Here is a 20,993-nt window from a genome sequence, read left to right on the forward strand (position 1 = left end):
TTGCATGGAAAAATAAACACTGGAAGCACTCTGCAAGTTAGGTAGCATCTGTGGGATGAGAAACAGTTAATACTTTAGGTTGGAAGCCCTTCATGAGAGAGATAAAGAAGATGGCTTTAAGTTGCAGGTGAGGGGAGATATGGACACACCAGAGGAAATAACTGTGAAAGAGAGAAACCAGGTCAAAATGATTGATGGAGCCATGTAAATTACTCTCCTGTTTTTGTTTTCCAGGGGTGTGTCTATGGTACGGAGGTCTGACACGTGTCCTGGGTGTTCCTTGAAGGGCGGTGCCACTAAGCAGTTTCTGTCCCCGTTGGTCTCTTTCACTATCTTGAAGCAGACATAGATGGAGACGGAGGTCTGATTCACCTAGACTGTCTGATTCCCCCCCAGGCCAGCACCACCACACTCCCCTGGCCACGCCCCCCAGCCAGTACCACCACTCTCCACACTCCTCTGGCCACACCCCCCCCACCAGCCAGTGCCACCCCAACCCCCCTCTGGCCAGTGCCACTACTCCCCATCTCGGCCATTGCGACCATGTAAAAGCGGTATCAGGGCAACTGGAATCCAACAACGTTGGCCGACTTTTGTTGGTCACTAACATGAGAGGCATCAGATGCTGAGTACAAATGAAAATCAGCGGCAAAACATTTTTAGGTCAGTTCAACGAACTGATGTCAGCATCATTATGCAATTAAACATGCTAAATTCAATAAAAGCTAATTTAATGTTTCTTCAATTTTGATACAGCAAATATGAAATTATCTTTGTGTTCAGCTTGAAGTTAGTGGTATCTATCATGATCCCCAGTTTTTCAAGGAAGAAAACCTTTGGAAAAATATTTGTTGTCCAATGTAATTAGCATAACCAGTTTTCTAATCAACCCCTCATTAATCCATTTGACCCTGTTTTACATGATCACAAACATTTTCTGTCCATCTTTCCTCCTACTTTCTCTGCAATGTAAAACAGCAAATATGTCTGAGGTTAATTCAAAATAAGTTGACATTACTCAAGAAACAAAAGTTTCATATTGCAACTAATCTTGAATTATCTTAAAATTAAGGAAAGCCATAATCTATCTGAGAAATGATGGTGATGAAAAACACAATGCCATTTTACAAAAGACATAACACATGTGGTTTTAACAAATTCATGGAATGCAATATCTGTTGCTCTACCAAATGATACTTATGTAGTATGCCATGCTCAAGAAATTAATGATAGCATTGCTAAAGTCCACATTACACATGGTTCCATTTAGTGCATCACATGCCCATAGAACTGTCTCAGCAATTTAGACCAGCTGTTTTTATTCTATTGGAATATGCATGCTCATCAAGTTTTGTTTGGCCAATTAAGTCATGGGGTCTTAGTGGAGACACCCATTTGGTTTTTCTTTTCCCTTGACAGTTGTGTGGTTCCTCTTCCCTCTCTGGCTCAGTCTGTTCAATCATTCTTGGCCACCTATGCCTGGGTCCTCACCCAAATGCAAATAATCACCGGCGTTTCTGGATCTCTCAACATTTAAAAGATATTTGGTTTTGCAATGCTTACTTCATCTTCCATCTCTCACTTAACCCTTTCCCTCACTTTCTCTGCCTCTACCTCATCTGCTGTCAGGACGAGTCTGCTCTGTAATTTCTGAAATATCCTCTTTCTTCTGGAAGTCTGGCTTACCCTCTGCCATAGGTTGAAGAAGCCCTCATGCATTTCCTCCAAGTTCAAGGACATCTGATCGTACATAATACATCTACAACTCGAGGAAACGGTGTCTCTCCAGACCACAGTACACCCTGCACACAAACGACATATATACGTAGATATCCAAAACCATTGTTATCCAGAATTCGTAACTAGCAGCCTCAAGCAACCAGCAAAATAAAACTGCAAAGAATAAATAGGTAAAAAATACGTAAGTTTAAAATTGGCACACCTCACCGTTAATTTGCCACCCACACAACACGCAATCTCAAGCAAATGGAAAATTCACTTATCTGGTATCAAACCAATCCCCAAAGGGGCTGGACACCAAGGGATTATATATACATATATATATATATATATATATATATATATATATATATATATCTCTTCTCTTTGGCTTGGCTTCGCGGACGAAGATTTATGGAGGGGGTAAATGTCCACGTCAGCTGCAGGCTCGTTTGTGGCTGACAAGTCCGATGCGGGACAGGTAGACACGGTTGCAAGGGAAAATTGGTTGGTTGGGGTTGGGTGTTGGGTTTTTCTGCTCTTACCTCCACCACCCATCTCTCCCCAGACGGAATGGGAATGGAGTTTTCATGGTGGTCATCTATCACCTTCAAGCCCCTCCATTATTTATGACAGCACCAATAGGACTTACCACCAGTCATATCTTCCCATCTCTTGCCCACTTTTCTGCAGCACTCTTCCCCATCCCCTGCCAGCAATGGACGTGCAACACCTCCTCCCTGGTCTCCGACCAGGGAATTAAATTGCACTTCCTGGTGAGGCAGAGATTCACCTGCACCCTCTCCAACCTCATCCACAGAATCCAGGCTATGCTCTCCACCTGTAGAAATCAAATCAAACCAAATCTCCTCAAACTCCTAGTGATTGCTGGTGAGCCCTCTCCTTGATTTCATTGACATAAAGGCCCCAGAATAGATCTTCAGAGATGTTGACAACCAAGAATTTGAAATTCTTTACTGTGGACTGATTTGTGTTCTCCTGGCTTCCTCTTCCTGAAGACTGCATTCAACTTCTTAGTGCAGGTAGTTGGAGTGACATCTTCCTCATTGTTGTTTGTGTTTCTGCCGACAACTGTTGTGTCACTGTCAAATTTGTAGATGGCATTTGAATTGTGCCTGGCCATACAGTTGTGGATCTAGAGATTAGAGCAGTGGGCAAAAAAAAAAACCCATCCTGTGCGTCTGTGTTGATCATCAGTGAGAAGGAGATGTTGTTTCCGATTCATACTGACTGTAGTCAAGGATACAGACATATGAATTATACAGGGATGTGTATGATAAGCAGGCAGAAGAGATTTAGTTTAATTTGGCATCACGTTCTGTGCAGACATTATGGGCCGAAGGGCCTGTTCCTGCGATGTACTGTTCTACGCTCTATGTAGTTGGCCCGCCCCTAATACTGTAACTCCTCCCCCTCAAGATTCATAATAAAGGCGGTATCGCCCAATCACGTCCCTCAGTACTGCCTCGGAATCGGGCCAACAGCATGCAAGAGATGTCTGTAATTTTATAGTGATTAAGCCTTTTAATCTCGATTTCTGGTCCTTCGGGTCTAATGGATAGTGCTACAGAGGGGATGGCCTGGGTGATGGGGGTCTTTGAGGAAAGAGGTTGCTTTTTTAAGACACCACTTCGTGTAGATGTCCTCGACGGAGTGAAGTCTGGTACTTGTGATGTCGCAGGCTGAGTTAACAAATGTCTGGTGTTTATTCTTGTCCTGAGATTTTGCACCTCCATACCAGGTAGTGATGCTACCAGCCAGAGTTTTAGGTGACATACCAAATATCCTTTTTTTAATGAATATTTTATTTCTGTCTTTTTTCATAAATATACATATCAACATTTTCCATTTTTGAAATATATATATAAAAAATCTATTTTTTTCTTAGAAAACAAAACACAACAACCCTACCCCCCCACCACATTCGCAGTATAAACCCGTGCACTGTCAGAGCTTACAGTTGGGTTTAAATAAAGAAAGTCTTCACTGGGGAGGTCACATATTTTTTATAATAGTAGCACTTTGGAAACATAGAACACTACAGCACAGAAAACTGACCATTCAGCCCTTCTAGTGTGCCGACCATTGTTCAGCTAGTCCCAATAACCTGTTCCATAAACCTTCAGACTTCTTCCATCCATGTATATATCCAATTTATTCTTAAAACTCAAGATCGAGTCCACCTCCACCACATCAGATGGCAGCTCATTCCACATTCCCACCACTCTCTGAGTAAAGAAGTTCCCCCTAAGCCCTTTCCCTTTCACCTAAAGCCATGTCCTCACATATTTATCTCTCCTCATCTCAGTAGAAAGAGCCAGCTCACATTTACTATGTCTATACCCCTTATAATTTTGTAAACTTCTATCAAATCTCCCCTTATTCTTCTTCATTCCAAGGAATAAAGTCCTAACCTATTTAATCTTTCCTGGTAACTCAACTCCTGAAGATCTGGCAACATCCTAGTAAATCTTCTTTGTACTCTTTCAATCTTATTGATATCCTTCCTGTAGCTAGGTGTCCAGAATTGCACACAATATTCCAAATTTGGTCTCACCAACGTCTTAAATAACTTCAACACAAGATCCCAACTCCTATACTCAATTCTTTGATTTATAAAAGCTAATATGCAAAAAGCTTTCTATACAACCTGTCCAGATGCGATGTCATCTTCAGGGAACAATATTCCTGTATTCTCAGGTCTCTTTGCTCCTCCGCACTCCTCAGTGCCCAACCCTTTACAATATTTGTCCTTCCTTGATTTGCTCTTCCAAAATGCAATACCTCACACTTCTCTGCATTAAACCCCATCCATTTACTGCCCAGTCTCCCAGTTGGTGAAGATCCCGCTGCAAGCTTTGAAAATGTTCCTCACTGTCCACTACTGTCCACTACACTGTCCACTACACTGTCCACTACACTGTCCACTACACTGTCCACTACACTGTCCACTACACTGTCCACTACACTGTCCACTACACTGTCCCATCTTTATGTCATCAGCAAACTTGCTGATCCAGTTTACTACTTTATCATCCAGATCATTGATATAGATAACAAACAACACAGATTCCAGAGACTCACCACTTGTCACAGGCCTCCAGTCTGAGAAGCAGCCATCCAGTACCACTCTCTGTTTTCTCCCACACAGCAATTTCAAATCAAGTTGACAACCCTCTATGTATTACTAGTGTCTTAATCTTCTGAACTAACCTCCCACGTGGGACCTTGTTGAAGGCCTTACTAAAGTCCAAGTAGACAACATCGACAGCCTTTCCTTCATCTACCTTCTTGGTAACTTTCTCGAAAAACTCTATTTGTTAAACACGACCTATTAAGCACAAAGCCATGCTGACTGTCCTTAATCAGCCCATGGCTATCCGAATAATTGTATGTCCGATCTCTTAGAACACCTTCAAATAATTTACCTACCAATGATGTCAGGCTCCCCGACCTATCATTTCCAGAGTTCCTTTTGAGCCTTTTTTAAAACATGGAACAAGGTGAGCTACCCTCCAATTTTCTGGCACCATACCTGTAGCTAAAGACATTTTAAATATTTCTGCCAGAGTACCTGCAATTTCTGCATTTGTCTCCCTCAAGGTCTGAGGGAATATCTTGTCAGACACTGGGGATTTGTCCACCATTATTTGTTTTAAGATAGCAAACAATTCCTCCTCTTTTAATCTGTATAGGTTCCATGACCTCACTGTTTGTTTTATTTCCTTTCACGATTCTGTACCCGTTTCCCAAGTGGATACTGATGAAAAAAAAAATTAAAGATCTCCCTCATCTCTTTTGGCTCGACACAAAGCTGATCATCACTCTGATTTTCAATGGGACCAATTTCATCCCTTAAGATAACTGAAAAAACCCTTAGGATTTTCCTTCACGTTGTCTGCCCAAGTAACCTAATCTTTTCTTTTAGCTCTCCTGATTTCTTTCTTGAATTTTTAAACTCATCAAGCACCTCATTTGCTCCATTTTGTCTATACCTGTAACCTGAACCAGATCCTCCCAATATCCCTTGAAAACCAAGGGTTCCTATACCTTCTCACCTTGCCTTTTAATCTGACAGGAACATACAAACTCTGTTCTCTCAATATTTCACCTTTGAAGGTCCTCAACTTACCTCGCACATCCTTGCAGGAATCAATCCCAATCCATGCATTCTAGATCTTTTCTCATTTCCTCATAATTGGCCTTTCCCCAATTTAGAATCTCAACCTGAGGTTCCAACCTATCCTTTTCCATAATTAACTTGAAACTAATGGCATTGTGATCACTGGACTCAAAATATTCCCCTACACATACTTCACTCACCTGCCCTCTCTCAATCCCTAATATAAGATCCAGTATCTCTAGTTAGTGCCTCTGTATATTGATTGAGAAAACTTTCCTGAACACATCTGACAAACTCCAAGCCATCCAGCCCTATTACAGTATGGGAGTCCCAGTCTATATGTGGAAAGTTAAAATCTCCTCCTATCACAAGTTTATGTTTTATGCAATTGTTTCAGTTTTATTTCTCTTTACTTTTTTTTAATTAAAACTACTGGTGGTCTCCTTTTCCTTGCCTTGTTATTTCTCTTGACCATCTGATTTTAAATTGGTCTTCTCTGTTTGCTCCAAAAAATTGAATTTATCTGCTGCCCACACTCCTTAATGAATAGGTTATCAGATCATTCTTTTTAGCTGGTTTTTCTGTCTTCATGGTTTTGCTGATTTGTCCTTAAATTTTAACTTCCCAGTTCTCTCTCTTCTAATTTATTCTTGCACATAGCTGCTCATATGATGCAAATTTTTTCATTCTTTTACTTGTTTTTCTGCTTTCTTTATTGCAAATGTTTATTTTACAATGTACTCTTTTGCAGGAACCATTGGGTTTTCTTTGCTTCCTGTTATGTTTTCTTCAGTCTGGCAGCACGTGGCATTTACCATGCTCCTTTCCTTTTGCTGAACATTGTGCTGTGGCATCTATGCCCAAAGTGCTGGGATTTTTTTTTCAAGAGTCACAGGAATGCCCCTGTGGTCACTAGGTTGGCTATTTAGAGTTAAAATCTCATCCATTATGTTATTATGTACTCCCAGTAAAGTCTCAACAACAAAGTAATTGACAAGAGATAAGGAGAATGTTTCTAAACACAATCGTGATCTGGAATACTTAGCCTCTGAGTGATGGAAACAGCAGCTTTAATAGGAAACTGGATACATACTTGTAAGGTTGCTATGGGGGTCAAGGTGGTGTGGGATTAAGCGCATCTCTTTCAAGGCAGCAATAAAGGCACTAAGGTGAGAGTTCTTTTTGCTTTGAATAATTTGTTTGAATCACTTCATATTAAGTGGAACTCTTTTTCCAGCAGTTACCCTTCCATTCATGATTCAGCAAGCCATTTGTGTGGATCGACTTAAGCAAAATTTCACTAATAATTCCAAATATTTTTGATCAGCGGCATCTCCATTAAGGCATCCAATTGATAGTTGCTGACCAAGTTCTGTATTTATGGGATTGTGAACTCAAAACAGTTTGAGCAAAGTGTTAGGAATGTGGACGGATCTCCATCCTATGATCAAAGAAATTCCATTGCTACTTTTGGAAGAGGATCTGACAAGAATCAATGCCTGAGTTTCCTGGAAATACACCGCATCATGTAGGAATTGGCTGTTGCATCTGCCACAGGTATTCAAAGGTGCACCTGCGCACCAAGTGACACTGGATCCAAATGGCAGGAGGCCTGAATCCCACGGCTCCACTTGTCACAGGCATTGAAATGGTATAAGCTTCCTATCGTTTTATTTTTATATTCATGACAGTGGTTTGAAAATATGATTATTTCCTCTTATTAGAACCATAGGACAACACAGAAAACAGGCTCTTCAGCCCTTCCAGTCTGTGCCAAACTATTATTTTGCCTTGTCCCATTGACCTCCACCCAGTCCATACGCCTCCCATTCATGTACCTGTCAAAACCTTTCTTTAATGTGAAAATTGAGCCTGCATTCATCACTTCACCAATTTTCACAACTCGTTCCATCCAGATCATTGATATAGATGACAAACAACAATGTTTCCACCATTAGTCACACATTTCCAGTCTGGGGAGCAATCATCCACTACCACTCTCTGGCTTCTTCCGAACAAATCAAGTTTATCACCTCACCTTAAATACCAAGTGCCTGAACCTTCCTAACTAATGTCCCATGTGTACTCTTGTCAATGACCTTATTAAAGTTCATGTAGAGAAAATCCACAGCCTTTCAATCATTAACTTTGTAACCGCCTCTACAACTCTACAAAATTAGTTGAACATGACCTACCATGCACAAAGGCATGTTGACCATCCATAATCAGTTACTGGCAATCCAAACACTTGTATATCTGATCTCTTAGGACAGCTTCCAATAATTTATCTACTACTGGATTAATTTTGGAGCCATTTTTAAACAACAGAACAACATGAACTACCTTCCAATCCTCTGGCACCTCACCTATGGCTAAGAACATTTTAAATATTTCTGCCAGGGCCCCTGCAATTTCTACATTAGCCTCCCTCAAGGTCAGAGGGAATATTTTGTCAGACCTTGAGGATTTATCTATCCTTATGTGCTTTAAGACAGCAAGCACCTCCTCCTCTTTAATCTGTAGAGGTTCCATGATCTCAATGTATTCCTTACTTCCCTAGACTCCATGCCAGTTTTCTGAGTAAATAAATACTGATGAAAAAAAAATTAAGGTCTCCCCCATCTCTTCTAAGCTCCTTGCATAGCCAACCATTCTGATCTTCAACACAGAAAACAGGTTCTTCAGCCTTTCCTTTTGTTCTTAAATATACCTGTATAAACCCTTAGGATTTTCCTTCAGATTGCCTGCCAAAGCAACCTCATGAATTATTTTAGTCTTCCTGATTTCCTCGAGTTTTCTTGCATTTTTTTGTACTCCTCAAGTACCTCATTTTCTCCTTGTTTCCTATTCCTGCTATATACCTCTCTCTTCTTCTTAACCAGGTCCTCAATATCCCTCAAACACCAAGGTTCCCTATGCCTGATAACTTTGCCTTTAACCCTGAGAGGAACATACAAACTCTGTACTCTCAAGATTTCACTTTGGCAGGCTTTCCACTTACCTTGTACATCTTTGCCAGAAAACAACTTGTTACAATCCACTCATTCTAAATCCTTTCTCATTTCCTAAAATTTGCCTTCTTCCAGTTTAGAATCTCAACCCAAGGACCAGACCGATCCTTATCTATAATTAACATGAAATTAATGCCATTATGATCGCTGGTATATACAAATATTTTTATTGGCAAGCTTGTCTAACATTGAGGACTGGCAGTTTTCAGAAGCCTTCTCATTAACTTTCTTTTATCTTTTGCTTTCACCTTTTTATATTTATTTCCCCTCTATATTCAAGTCCATTCTAATTTGCATTGTTTTACGTTGAGAAAAAACACAAAATCACAATAGGTTAGTTGTGTTATTCCAAACTAATTGCAAATGACAACTAACAATAAATAATGACAGTAAGTTATTCGTACATCTAAATATAAATTTAAGATTACGTGTGTTGATTTATTACATTTTGCCCAGTAAGGTTCAGGAGGCTACAATCAGACAAGTTCGAAGGAAGAGCTCATGTAGGCCATGGAGAAGGCCAAAAGTGACCATAAGATACCCTTGTTGATCAGTATTTAGGAAAATCCCAAGATATTGGGTGAGGTATTGTTACACAGGTTACCTCACTTGTCAAGCAGAAAACAATTCAATCTGGAATGGTCACTTCCCTTGTCAATCAAAATCAGGCTCTTTTCCCAGACTAAGCCACCTTCCAATTGGTCATCCTCCTCACCTGAAGTCACATGACTCAATAGCTGAGCTGCCTTTTACCCCCAGGAGTGCAAAAAAAAAAAGCAATGAATGTGTGACTCTCTCTCTTTGTTACCCCAAGCCTGCTCCTGGTTGAGATCCATGGACAGTTCTGGATGATTAGTTGTGAGGTGTGTGCTGTAAGGTGAGGGATGCTCTATTGTGGTTCGTCCAGTTTAACGTAGATTTAAATCTGGAACTAGATAGCTTCTTTAATCTGTGCATGAATGGGGGGGGGGGGTTGGTGGGTTATGGAAGAGGAGTAGGTACATTAAATTTAGATATTCAGCATGGTCACAGGCGCTTCCAGCCCACAAACCTGTGCTGCCCTAATTACACCCCATTAACCTACGGCCCCATTCCTTTAGAAAAGTGGGAAGAAACCAGAGGGGCCAAGGGAAACCCACTCAGACAGGGGAGAATGTACAAATTCCTTACAAACAACGCAGGATTCAAACCTGGGTCGCTGGTGGTGTAACAGCTTTGCGCTAACCCCTAGGCTAACCGTGCTGCCCCACTTGGTAGTTCTAATTACTTCCTCTAGGTCAGGGGTGTCAAACTCCAATTCACGGAGGGCCAAAATTAAAAACTTGGACTAAGTCGAGGGCCGAACTAAATATTTATTGAACATTTTCAACAACATCTGCATGTTTTCTCTTCTTTCAACCTATGTAATGTTAAACTTTTTCTTATTAAAATAAATGTTTAATAATAGTTTTGGATAAACTCTTTCCAGAAGCATTAACAAATGAGAAATAAAATATTCAATAAATAATATTTCTCTATAGAGGATTTGTCAAATGTTGCTAGTGTGCTGTCGAATAGTAAAATCTGAGGGCTATTGAGAATGTGGGAGAATAACATGATTCCTGAAACCATCAAATGGGTGACTGATTGTGGGCATGAACTCGAGCAGGGTTATTTGCCATGCCCTTTTTCCATTGGTACAGATATCCTTTGATTTACACACTTTTCAAGTTTTATGCCTAATGAGCTTGTATCCAGGTGCAGGACCATTTTTAACCAGGAATATATTTATCACTGTGACATGAAACTATTGGAAGATCGTTTTATCCTGAGATTAAAGTTCATAATCCTTACTCAGGGCTGTGTGTGGGAGGGCGGGGTTTGCGGGCGATCGGGTTGGACAACGACAGTGCGGGGGCATCGGCTCTCGCTGCAGGGTGGCATCTCGGCGGATCAGCGGCCCCGTCACCGTGAGTCGCGGATCGGCCTGCGGCAGGGTGGGGGAGTGGGCAACGGTCCTGGCGAGGTCAGGCCCGAGGCCTCCGGTTCCGGGCGCTGGGAAGCGGCCTTGGCTTCCCCTGACACCGGTCAGGCCCCAAAGTTATCAGGCATAGGGAACCTTGGTGTTTGAGGGATATTGAGGACCTGGTTAAGAAGAAGAGAGAGGTATATAGCAGGAATAGGAAACAAGGAGAAAATGAGGTACTTGAGGAGTACAAAAAAATGCAAGAAAACTCGAGGAAATCAGGAAGACTAAAATAATTCATGAGGTTGCTTTGGCAGGCAATCTGAAGGAAAATCCTAAGGGTTTATACAGGTATATTTAAGAACAAAAGGAAAGGCTGAAGAACCTGTTTTCAGTCCACGGTGAGACCCTGCAACGTAAACAGAGGAGGTGGGGGCAATTAGCAGGCTGACGCCAATGCATTCTGGGATTTGTTGTATTACTGTGCATGCGCTATACTGGCACGGCGGCCAGCGGGCCACCTCTAATACATTTTTGAAATGATCTTGCGGGCCAAATACAATTATATCACGGGCCAAATTTGGCCCGCGGGCCAGAGTTTAACATGTGTGCTCTAGGTATTTGTAGTTTGGTGAACTTGCACAGTTTGCATGCGGGCATTCCAACATTGCTTTCGCGTTTACTCCTGATTGTAAATAAAATGTACATTTCAAAACTACAGGTGTCCAGGGTTGTAAACCCTTGAACCTTTCAAATTGGTTACTTCAACCCTCTCCACCACAAATACTACAGTTGGGACCTTCTGTATGTTCCCTGCCTCTGCTAAAGGGTGGGAAATATAGATGGGGTCAATGAAGGAAATTAAATTTTAAATTTAGATTTAAACAAACAGTATGGTAACAGGCCCTTTCTATCTTTAAGCCTAATTTACACCCAATTAACTTACACCCCCAGTACGTTTTGGAGAGTGGGAGGATATCAGAGCACCCGGAGGAAGCCCACACTGACACAGGGAGAACATACAAACTCTTTCCTCTCAGCGTGGGATTTGAACCCAGTTTCAGTTGCTGGTGCTGTAACAGTGTTGCGCTAACTACTACACCAACCACTTCACCCCTACGCTATCCGTGCTGCCCATTGTTGTGTTGTGTTTTGATCTGGATTCACTACCTCAACAGCCTCATGGAATGTTTTATTTAAATCTGATGCTTCCCGCCTGAGAATTTGGATTCATTCAGCACTCCTAGAAGATGCAGATTTCCAATATTTATATTGCATAGAGGTTTTACTCAGTCAATGCATATGCAGGTTTCATTTTTCCAAAGCTAAACTCATCTGTGTATCATGTGTATACATTTGTTTCTGACTTCCAATCCTCTATCGCCTCATTCTCACTCGACCAGCAGGATGAGTCAGCTTGATGAGCCAACTTTGCCAAGGCAGCTCTTAAAGCTACTTTGTTGTCAGTGGCAGGAAATTGCCCTTGCTGTGGGTGAAAATGTTCCGTTAAATTCTCATGCATACTTCAACTCCTTCACCACGCCAAAGATAAAACACTTCTCTGCACTGAGATGCTGGATTAAGAATTCAGGGCGAGTAAGGTTGAAAATATTCTTAGAAGTCAGCTAAACATGAACACAGTAGATACCAGACTTCAAACATAAATATTTTGAATAGAAGTTCAGTTCCCTACTGCTGCAAGCACCGGCTAGCTTCCAAACACAGTGATGCGCTCTTGTATGTGTGTACCAACTAATCATGAAATAAATTGGCAATTCTTATTCTGGACATGTTCTGAAAACCTGACTTTAGATCATGGTTAATTCAATTTAAATTTCTGGAAACATTTTTACAAGTTATCAATTCCAAAATTTTAGAATCTTATTGAATAGCATTGCTTGTCAAGTCACAAGGTAATCCAGGCCATAGATATTTCAAATATTTGATATTTTCTCTCCACATATTTAACACTACTGCCCCCTGCAGGACAGATATTTGGCAAGTTGGATGACTTGCTGCTATCTTCAGAAGGCAAGATTTGAACTTTCTTTAACAGACACATATCCTTACAAGGTTGTTTACACATTTGCTTTTTATGTTAGTTGTAGGCAACATCCCTTTGGAAATGAGTAAAGTTCAAGATATGGTCATAAATTTCTAAGGTTGACATAAAAAGAACCTTTAGGAGTAACAGGAGCTTCAGCTGATATTTTTAACCTCTTATTGCTACTGTCTAAGGTCCCCAACTGCTTTGAAAGGGCATCCATTGGACCTGTGCTCGAGGTGAACCAGGTGATCTGACACACGACTGCCAGCTATTGCCACTTGTGTCTACAGCGATGACTCTCACTCGAACTCAATGCCACCAAAATCAAGGAGCTGATTGTTTACTTCGGGAAGAGAAAGCCAGAGGTGTACAATCTAGTGAGGTAGAGAGGATGTGCAAATATAAGTTCTTGGGAGCCACAATCTCAGAGGATCCTTCCTGGACCCAACACATAAATAGCTTCATGAAGAAAGCATGTTAGCATCTCAACTTCCTCAGGAGTTGGCAGAGGTTTGGTATGACATCGGAATCTGTGGCAAATTTCTAGATATGTAGTGGAAAGTGAGCTGACTGCCTGCATCACAGTCTATGTGGGGACACTAATACCCCTGAGCAGAAAGGCCTGCAAAATTAATGGACACAGCCCAGGACATCACTGGCAAAACCCTCCCCATTATCAGGAACATCAACGGAAAATGCTTCCTTTGGAGAGCAGAAGCAATCAATAAAAATCCACACCATCCAGCACACCCTTTGTTCTCACTGCTACCATCAGGAAAGAGGTATAGGTGCCAAAATACCTACATCACCAGGCTCAGGAATGTTTGCTACCCCTCCACCATTAGATTTATCAACAATAAGCGATCAGCATCTTATTTAACGATTTATAATTTGTGCAATACAGAGGGAAAAAAATCAATAAAGTGCAAGTCTGTTTACATTTATTTATTTGTGTACATGTGTATGTTAAGTATAACTTTTTTGCACTACCATTAAGTGGCAATTCTGTGTTGCCTGCAGAAAAAATAATCTCAAGGTTGTTTGTGATGTCATGCATGTACTCTGACAAGAAATCTGAAATGCTTTGAGCAGTTGGTTTTGGAGTAAATCAATCATGGTTGATGTAGTGATTAGTGCAATGCCTTTACAGCGCCAGCCATCGGAACCAGGGTTGGAAGGAATTTGTACAGTCTCCCCATATCTGTGTGTGTTTTCCCCGGGGGCTCCATTTTCCTCCCACCATTCGAAATGTACCAGGGGTTGTACATTAATTGGGTGTAACTTGGGCACAGACATGTGAGCTGAAATGGCCTGTTACCGTGTTGTGCGTTTAAATTAAAAAATTTAAATTTGACACCCTTTGGGTAGGACCTTGACCCACTTCAGTTAACCCATCATCACCACAGGTCAACAGCAGATGCCATCTCACTAGCTCTGTGTTAGATCATCTGGACCACAAGAACAGCAATTGATAATGTTGGTGCATTTGTACATTGTGTCTCTGTATATAACAATAAACCCTTATCTCAGGAATCAGGGTGGAGGTAACTGACATTGTATAGTTATGCAAGAGAGTGATAGCAGGACATTGATCTGCTCACCCCTTGTCCAACTTTCCAATTATATCTCCATATTACCATTTACCTTTTTCTAAAGGGTAAAGGTAAAGGTTTCATTGTTGTCATGTAACACTACATTTAGAACGTAACATACATGAAATTCTTCAATATGGAAAGCAGAGAGTCACCACTTTGTCCAGCGCCCCTCACAGAAATGAGGCCCCAGCGAGGAAATTGTGACCCCTGGTTCACAACACCAGTGCTCTAACCACTCACCACCTCAACTTTGATTTCCAGTATTAACTCTTGTCAAAATGTTTAATTATATTTTTGTGTCTTGGGATATTATTAGAACATAATAGGAGCAGGAGTTGGCCATCCAGCTTGTCAAGCCTGCTCCGCCATTCAATGAGATCATGGCTGATCTGATCATCGACTCATCTTCACCCACCTGCCTTTCCCCCATATCCCTCAACTTTCTATGTAAAAATCTATCTAAATAAATATATTTAATGAAGTAGCTTCAACTGCTTCCCTGGGCAGAGCATTCCACAGATTCACTACTCTCTGTGAAAAAGTTTTTCCTCATCTCAGTCTTAAATCCTACTCCCCTGAATCTTGAGGCTGTGTCCCCTGCAGCACCCCACTTACCACTATCTGCCAATCAGAAAAACACCCATTTATTCTGACTCGCTGCCTTCTGTCAGTTAACCAATCCTCAATCCATGTCAATATACTTCCCCCGACTCCATTCATCTGTATCTTATTGATAAGTCTCTTGTACAGCACCTTATCAAATGCCTTCTAGATATCCAAATACACAACATCAACCTGTTCCTCTCTATCTACTGCACCTATTATATCAAAGAACTCTCAGCAAGTTTGTCAAACAAGACTTGCCCTTTCTGAATCCATGCTGTGTCTGCCTGATGCAACCTCTTCTTTCTAAAAGCCTCGCTATTTCATCCTTAATGACAGCTTCAAGCATTTTCCCGATTACAGACGTTAAGCTAACTGGCCAGTAGTTACCCACCTTCTGCCTACATCCCTTTTTAAAAATTGGCGTGACGTTTGTTGCCTTCCAATCTTCTGGGACCTGTTCAGAATCCAGAGAATTTTGGTAAATGACGACCAGCGCATTGACTACAACTCCCACCATTACCTTCAGGACCAGTGGATTTGTCTGCTTTCAGTCCCATTAGTTTGCTCATCACTACCTCTTTTATAACAATTATTTTATCAAGCCCCTCACCTTCCTTCTTGGTTCCTTAACATGCTGCTCAAAAAGTTAACACGGATGCATTCTATGAAGTCATCCTCCACACCAACTTGACCAACTTGATTTTCCTAATCAATGTGCAAGTTAAAGTCCGCCATGACAACTGCCATTCTGTTCTTACATGCCTCAGTTATCTCTCGGTTTGTTTTCAACAAAATCTGCAGGCTGAAAACAGATCAAACTTCCCAAAGGAATGATGGATGCAGTAAAACACCACCTGGTTTAACCCACAACATCATCACTGAGCCTTGCTCTGTGAGTCCCGGATAGGCATGTCCACAACCTTTGCCACAACCAAGATGGAACTTCTGGCTGAACACGGACAATCTTTGTTAATGTACAAGTTTAGTTGCAGACTACAAGAATTTTAGATACCGCTATGGATATTAATACAAGACTATGATGTAATCAAAATGCTAATTAATAAGACATACATCACACATACAGTTTGATGAGAGAGCATTGGGCTGAAATGTTCATGTGGTCTCACTCCAGATATGCTGTCTGACCTGCTGAGAGTTCTAATGATGGAGGAACTCAGCCTTCCCCACTTATTTCACTGCTTCAGGATTCACTTCAGGAATGCGTAGCTTCCATAGGAAGTAAAGATATATTACTGATGTTTTGGGCCTGATCCCTTCTTCAGTGAATAAGGAAACAGATGGCACAAGCATAAAGACTGACTGGGGTAAGAGACAAGACCAACAAAAAGTGTAAATTGATATGATGACAGGATATGAGTATTGATTTTAGCTCTGTGAAAAGAGGCAGAGGGAAGAGGAGGTAGAGAGAGAAAGAAAGCGAGCGAGAGGGGGGCATGGGGGTTAAATGTAAACTGGAGAAGTCGATGTTAATGCCATCGGTGGCCATCCCAGATGGAAAGGATTCTAATTAACTGTTTTTAATTTTAAATTTCCAGTATATTGCTTTTTGTATAGCTCAACAAAATTCCAAATCCTTCATTTTTAAGTGGAAGACTGTTATACCATCTGGGTGCATAATATTGTCTGCTCTCTCCTCTCAGTAGCATGTGTGAATAAAATATATTTAACAATTCATGTGACACATGAAAATTACCACAATGCAGAAAAACTGGTCCTGCAACATCCTGTTCAATTTACATCTTGTTGAATACAATGCCAATTTTTGAATACAAAAATGCTGAAGAAACTCAATGTTTTGGGCCTGCCCTTCGACAAGGTATGAATATAGTGCCACCTGGTGCCAGAAGAAAGATGTTGGCTGTGAAGAGTTTATTTATGGAAATAGTGTCGGCTCCCAGTGCTCAGTTTGAGTCCTGTCTTCACTGGAGCCATGGTTTAAACGTGCACAAAAAGTTGAATTTGATAGATGAGGTGCAACTGACTGGCTCGAACTAAAATAAAAATAATTAGACGAGTTTGCTACTGCTCAGGCCCATTAAAAAAAAACTGATAACAATGGGAATTAATGGAAATCTTTTGACTTGAGGTCGTGAACCAAACCTGACACTGATGAGGACTAGTGATCTTGGCGGTCTTCTAGCCCAAACCATCTTCAATAGTGACATTGTGATCTCATCTGATCACAATATGAAGATGTTCACTAATAAGTGAAGTTGCAGCCACAATTCACCTGTTTCCCCCCCTCTGTTTCCCCCAGATTCCCCCCCTCTGATTTCCCCCCCTCTGATTTCTCACCTCTGTTTCTACCCCTCTGCTTTCACACTTCTATTTCTACACCTCTGTAACTATACATCTGTTTCCACCCGTCTGTTTCTACACCTGATTCCCTACCTCGCTTTCTACACCTCTGTTTCCACAACTCTGTACTCAGGCAGACCAGTAAAAATGAGACTACATTCAGGTTAATAACATTTGTCTCATGTATGCCTCCACTGACCATTCTAACTTGAGATAGTTTTAACCGCCTCCCATCAGTATTCAATGACATAACCATAATTTCATTCTACAAAGGTCACTAGTAATTTAAATGCAGCAATCACACAAATATGATGGTCACAAGACAAAAGAGAGGACAAGTTTTCAGCATTGAACTACTTACCTCTTAATTCATCACCTACAATGCTCAGGTTGGGGGTGGGGGTGGAATCTCCACCTTCCTGGATGAGTGCACCTCTAACATTCACATTAAAGAACAGAGCACTGGGTTGGTACCCTTTCCACCACCCAAACTCCAAGCCCTCCACCATTGTTGCAATTGAGCTGCAAGTGTGCCACCTAAAGGTCACCTGGCAACACTTCTTCAAAAGCACTTCATGAACTCTCTGGCCACTTTTAGTAATTGTCCTTTTCAGGCCATTCTTTACAATACTGTGGATGTACAGTTACCACAAAGTGATGATGTATTTTCTGACTTATGGACAAACTTTTTAATTTAAATTTAGACATACAGCAATGTAAAAGACCCTTCCAGCCTATGAACCTGAGGGAGAAGGGGGAGCGGTCTGGCAGAAACCAGAGAAGTTGATGTTAATACCATCTGGTTGGAGAGAGCCCAGATGGAATATTAGGTGTTGCTCCTCCAATTTACTGTGACCCTTGTTTGATAGTGCATCAGGCCACGGATAGACACATTAGGGTGGGAGTGGGCCACGGAATTGAAATAGTTGGCCATTGTCATTGATGTGGACAGAATCACAATCCTCAGAGAAGCTATCTCCAAGTCCATGTCCAGTCCCTCCAATATAGCGGATATCACAGCAGGAACTACAGATTCAGTAGATGTTTCCCATAAATTCATGAGTTGCTTTATTCTTTTAAAAACTCTACTAATCAAATTCTTGTCAAAATTAGGCATGTGGGTGAAAAGCCTCAGGGAGATCTTTAACCATGTCAATCACAGAGATCGCAAGCACAATATTCACCAGAAGGGCAGGGCTGAGTTTCTGCTGGCACACCCTTTTCAGCGAATGCACAGTCTCCAAAGCAAACGAAGTGTAACCTAAATATGATAAGTTTTTCCTGGTTATAATTATAAACCCCGTCCTTTCATTTTAAAAAAAAATGCAAGCTGGAACAACAAGAAAAAATGGGCACAAGCTTAATTCACAAAGTTAAAAACAAATATTGTTGACCATAGTGGATAATCTCTTTAGTTTTGTTAATCTGAACACAAGTAAAGAAATACTGTGCATACAAATTAATAGACTTATTAATAGCTGTTATTCACATTTTATGAAAAGAAGGCAAGAGATTTAGGAAGAGAATCAAAAAGTGATCAGACAAGATTTTAAATGAAGTTAACCCTATCAACGAGCAAGGAATTAAGGGATAGATAGGATTTGCAGACAGATGTGACAGTAGAGACAGCATAGGAGGATGGACCAGTTCTTTACGACCACAAAACATTGGAGCAGAATTAGCGGTAAGCCATTCAGCCCATTGTGTCTGTCCCACCATTCCATTATTAGCTGATTTCTTCTTTGGCTTGGCTTCGCGGACGATGTTTTTAATTCCATTCTCCTACCTTAATGCCAAAATCCTCAATTCCCTTCCTAATCAAAAGCTTATCAGAATCAGAATTTATTGTCAGGAACAAGTCATGAAATTCGGTGCTTTGCGGCAGCATCCTAGTGCAAATATTTATATAACCATCTTACGACATTATTCTACAAAAAAAAGTATGAAAAATAAGGCAGTGTCTTTCTTTCATTGATTATTCAGGAATCTGATGGCAGCGGGGCAGAAGCTGTCCTTGTGCCACTGAGTCTTTAGGCTCCTGTATCTTTTCCCTGATGGTAGTAGAGTGAAGAGGGCATGGCCTGGGTGATGGGGGACTTTGAGGAGAGAGGATGCTTTTTTAAGACACCGCCTCGTGTAGACGTCCTCGATGGAGTGAAGTCTGGTGCCTATGATGTTGCAGGCTGAATTAACAACCCTCCGGAGTTTATTCTTGTCCTGAGAGTTGGCCCCGCCAAACCAGGCAATTATACAGGTTTACAAGAGTCTTTGGTGACATACCAAATCTCCTCAGACTCCTCACAAAGTATAGCTGCTGGCGAGCCTTCTTTGTGATTGCATCAACGTGGCGGCTGCGGGATAGATTCTTGGAGATGTTCACACCCAGGAATTTAAAGTTCTTGACCATCTCCACTACTGAGCCCTCAATGAGGACTAGGTTGTATTCCCCTGATTTCCTCCTGAAGTCCACAATCATCGCCTTAGTTTTGCTGATGTTGAGCCCAAGGTTGTTGCCATTATACCATTCAACGAACTGATCTATCTTCCTCTTGTACGCGGTTTGTGATTCTACCTCTATCTTCAACTTACCCATTGACATGGCCTCCACAGTCGCTTGTGGCAACGAATTCCACGTTGTGGGTAAAGAAATTCCTCATCTCCATTCCGGAGGGACGTTTTTGTATGTGAGGCTGTGCCCTCTGGTTGCAGACTACTCCACTGTAGGAGACAGCCCCTCCACGTCCAGTCTATCCAGTCTTTCAGTGCTCCCTCAACACTACCTGCCCTTCCTCCTAGAATTGTACTGACTGCAAACTTGGCCACAAAGTTATCAATTCCAAATCATTCGCATAGAATGTGAAAAGAAGCAGTCCTAGCACTGAGCCCTGTGGAACTCCACTGACTCTAGCAGTCAACTAGAAAAGCCCCTTTTTATCACCACTCTCTGCCTCCTGCCAGTTAGCCAGTCTTCCTCCTTGCTAATATCTTTCCTGAAATACCACAGATTCTCATCTTGCTTAGCAGCCTTATGTGCAGCTGTATTGTTTGAAGAGCTAACACATTAAAATACAATGACACAAACCATGTGAAAGCAACAAGTGAAAGTTTGACCACATGAGGTCAAAAGATTGAGTTGATTTCAAGAATTACAAACATCTTTGTTTGGTGTAAATCCTTAACTGCACTTCTGAACTATTAACAAGATTGTCACTCAAATTCTGATGAAGGGTCATCAACCTGAAATTTTAACTCTGGTTTTCTCTTCGCAGATGTCACAGAACCAGCCAAGTATACCCAGCATTTTGTGTTTGTTTCCCTGGTCAATTTAAAACAGTTTCTGCAATTAAAATAAGTGTGGAAGAAATACTTTGATCCAAATCATAGATAATAGATTAAAAATTTGTACAAGAACAGTAATATTTAACCAACATGGTTTTCTTTGTTTTCTGGTGTCGTTTATTAATTTGATTAGGTACATGGATACGATCAATGGGACGAGGCAGAATAATAGATCAGCACAGACTAGATGGGCTGAAAGGACACATTTCTGTGCTTATTGTGTTCGATGGTTCTTAATCTTACAAATCTAATTGTTTTGAAATGTCAA

The sequence above is a fragment of the Narcine bancroftii genome, chromosome 3 (assembly GCF_036971445.1).
Source record: "Narcine bancroftii isolate sNarBan1 chromosome 3, sNarBan1.hap1, whole genome shotgun sequence".
NCBI lineage: Eukaryota > Metazoa > Chordata > Chondrichthyes > Torpediniformes > Narcinidae > Narcine > Narcine bancroftii.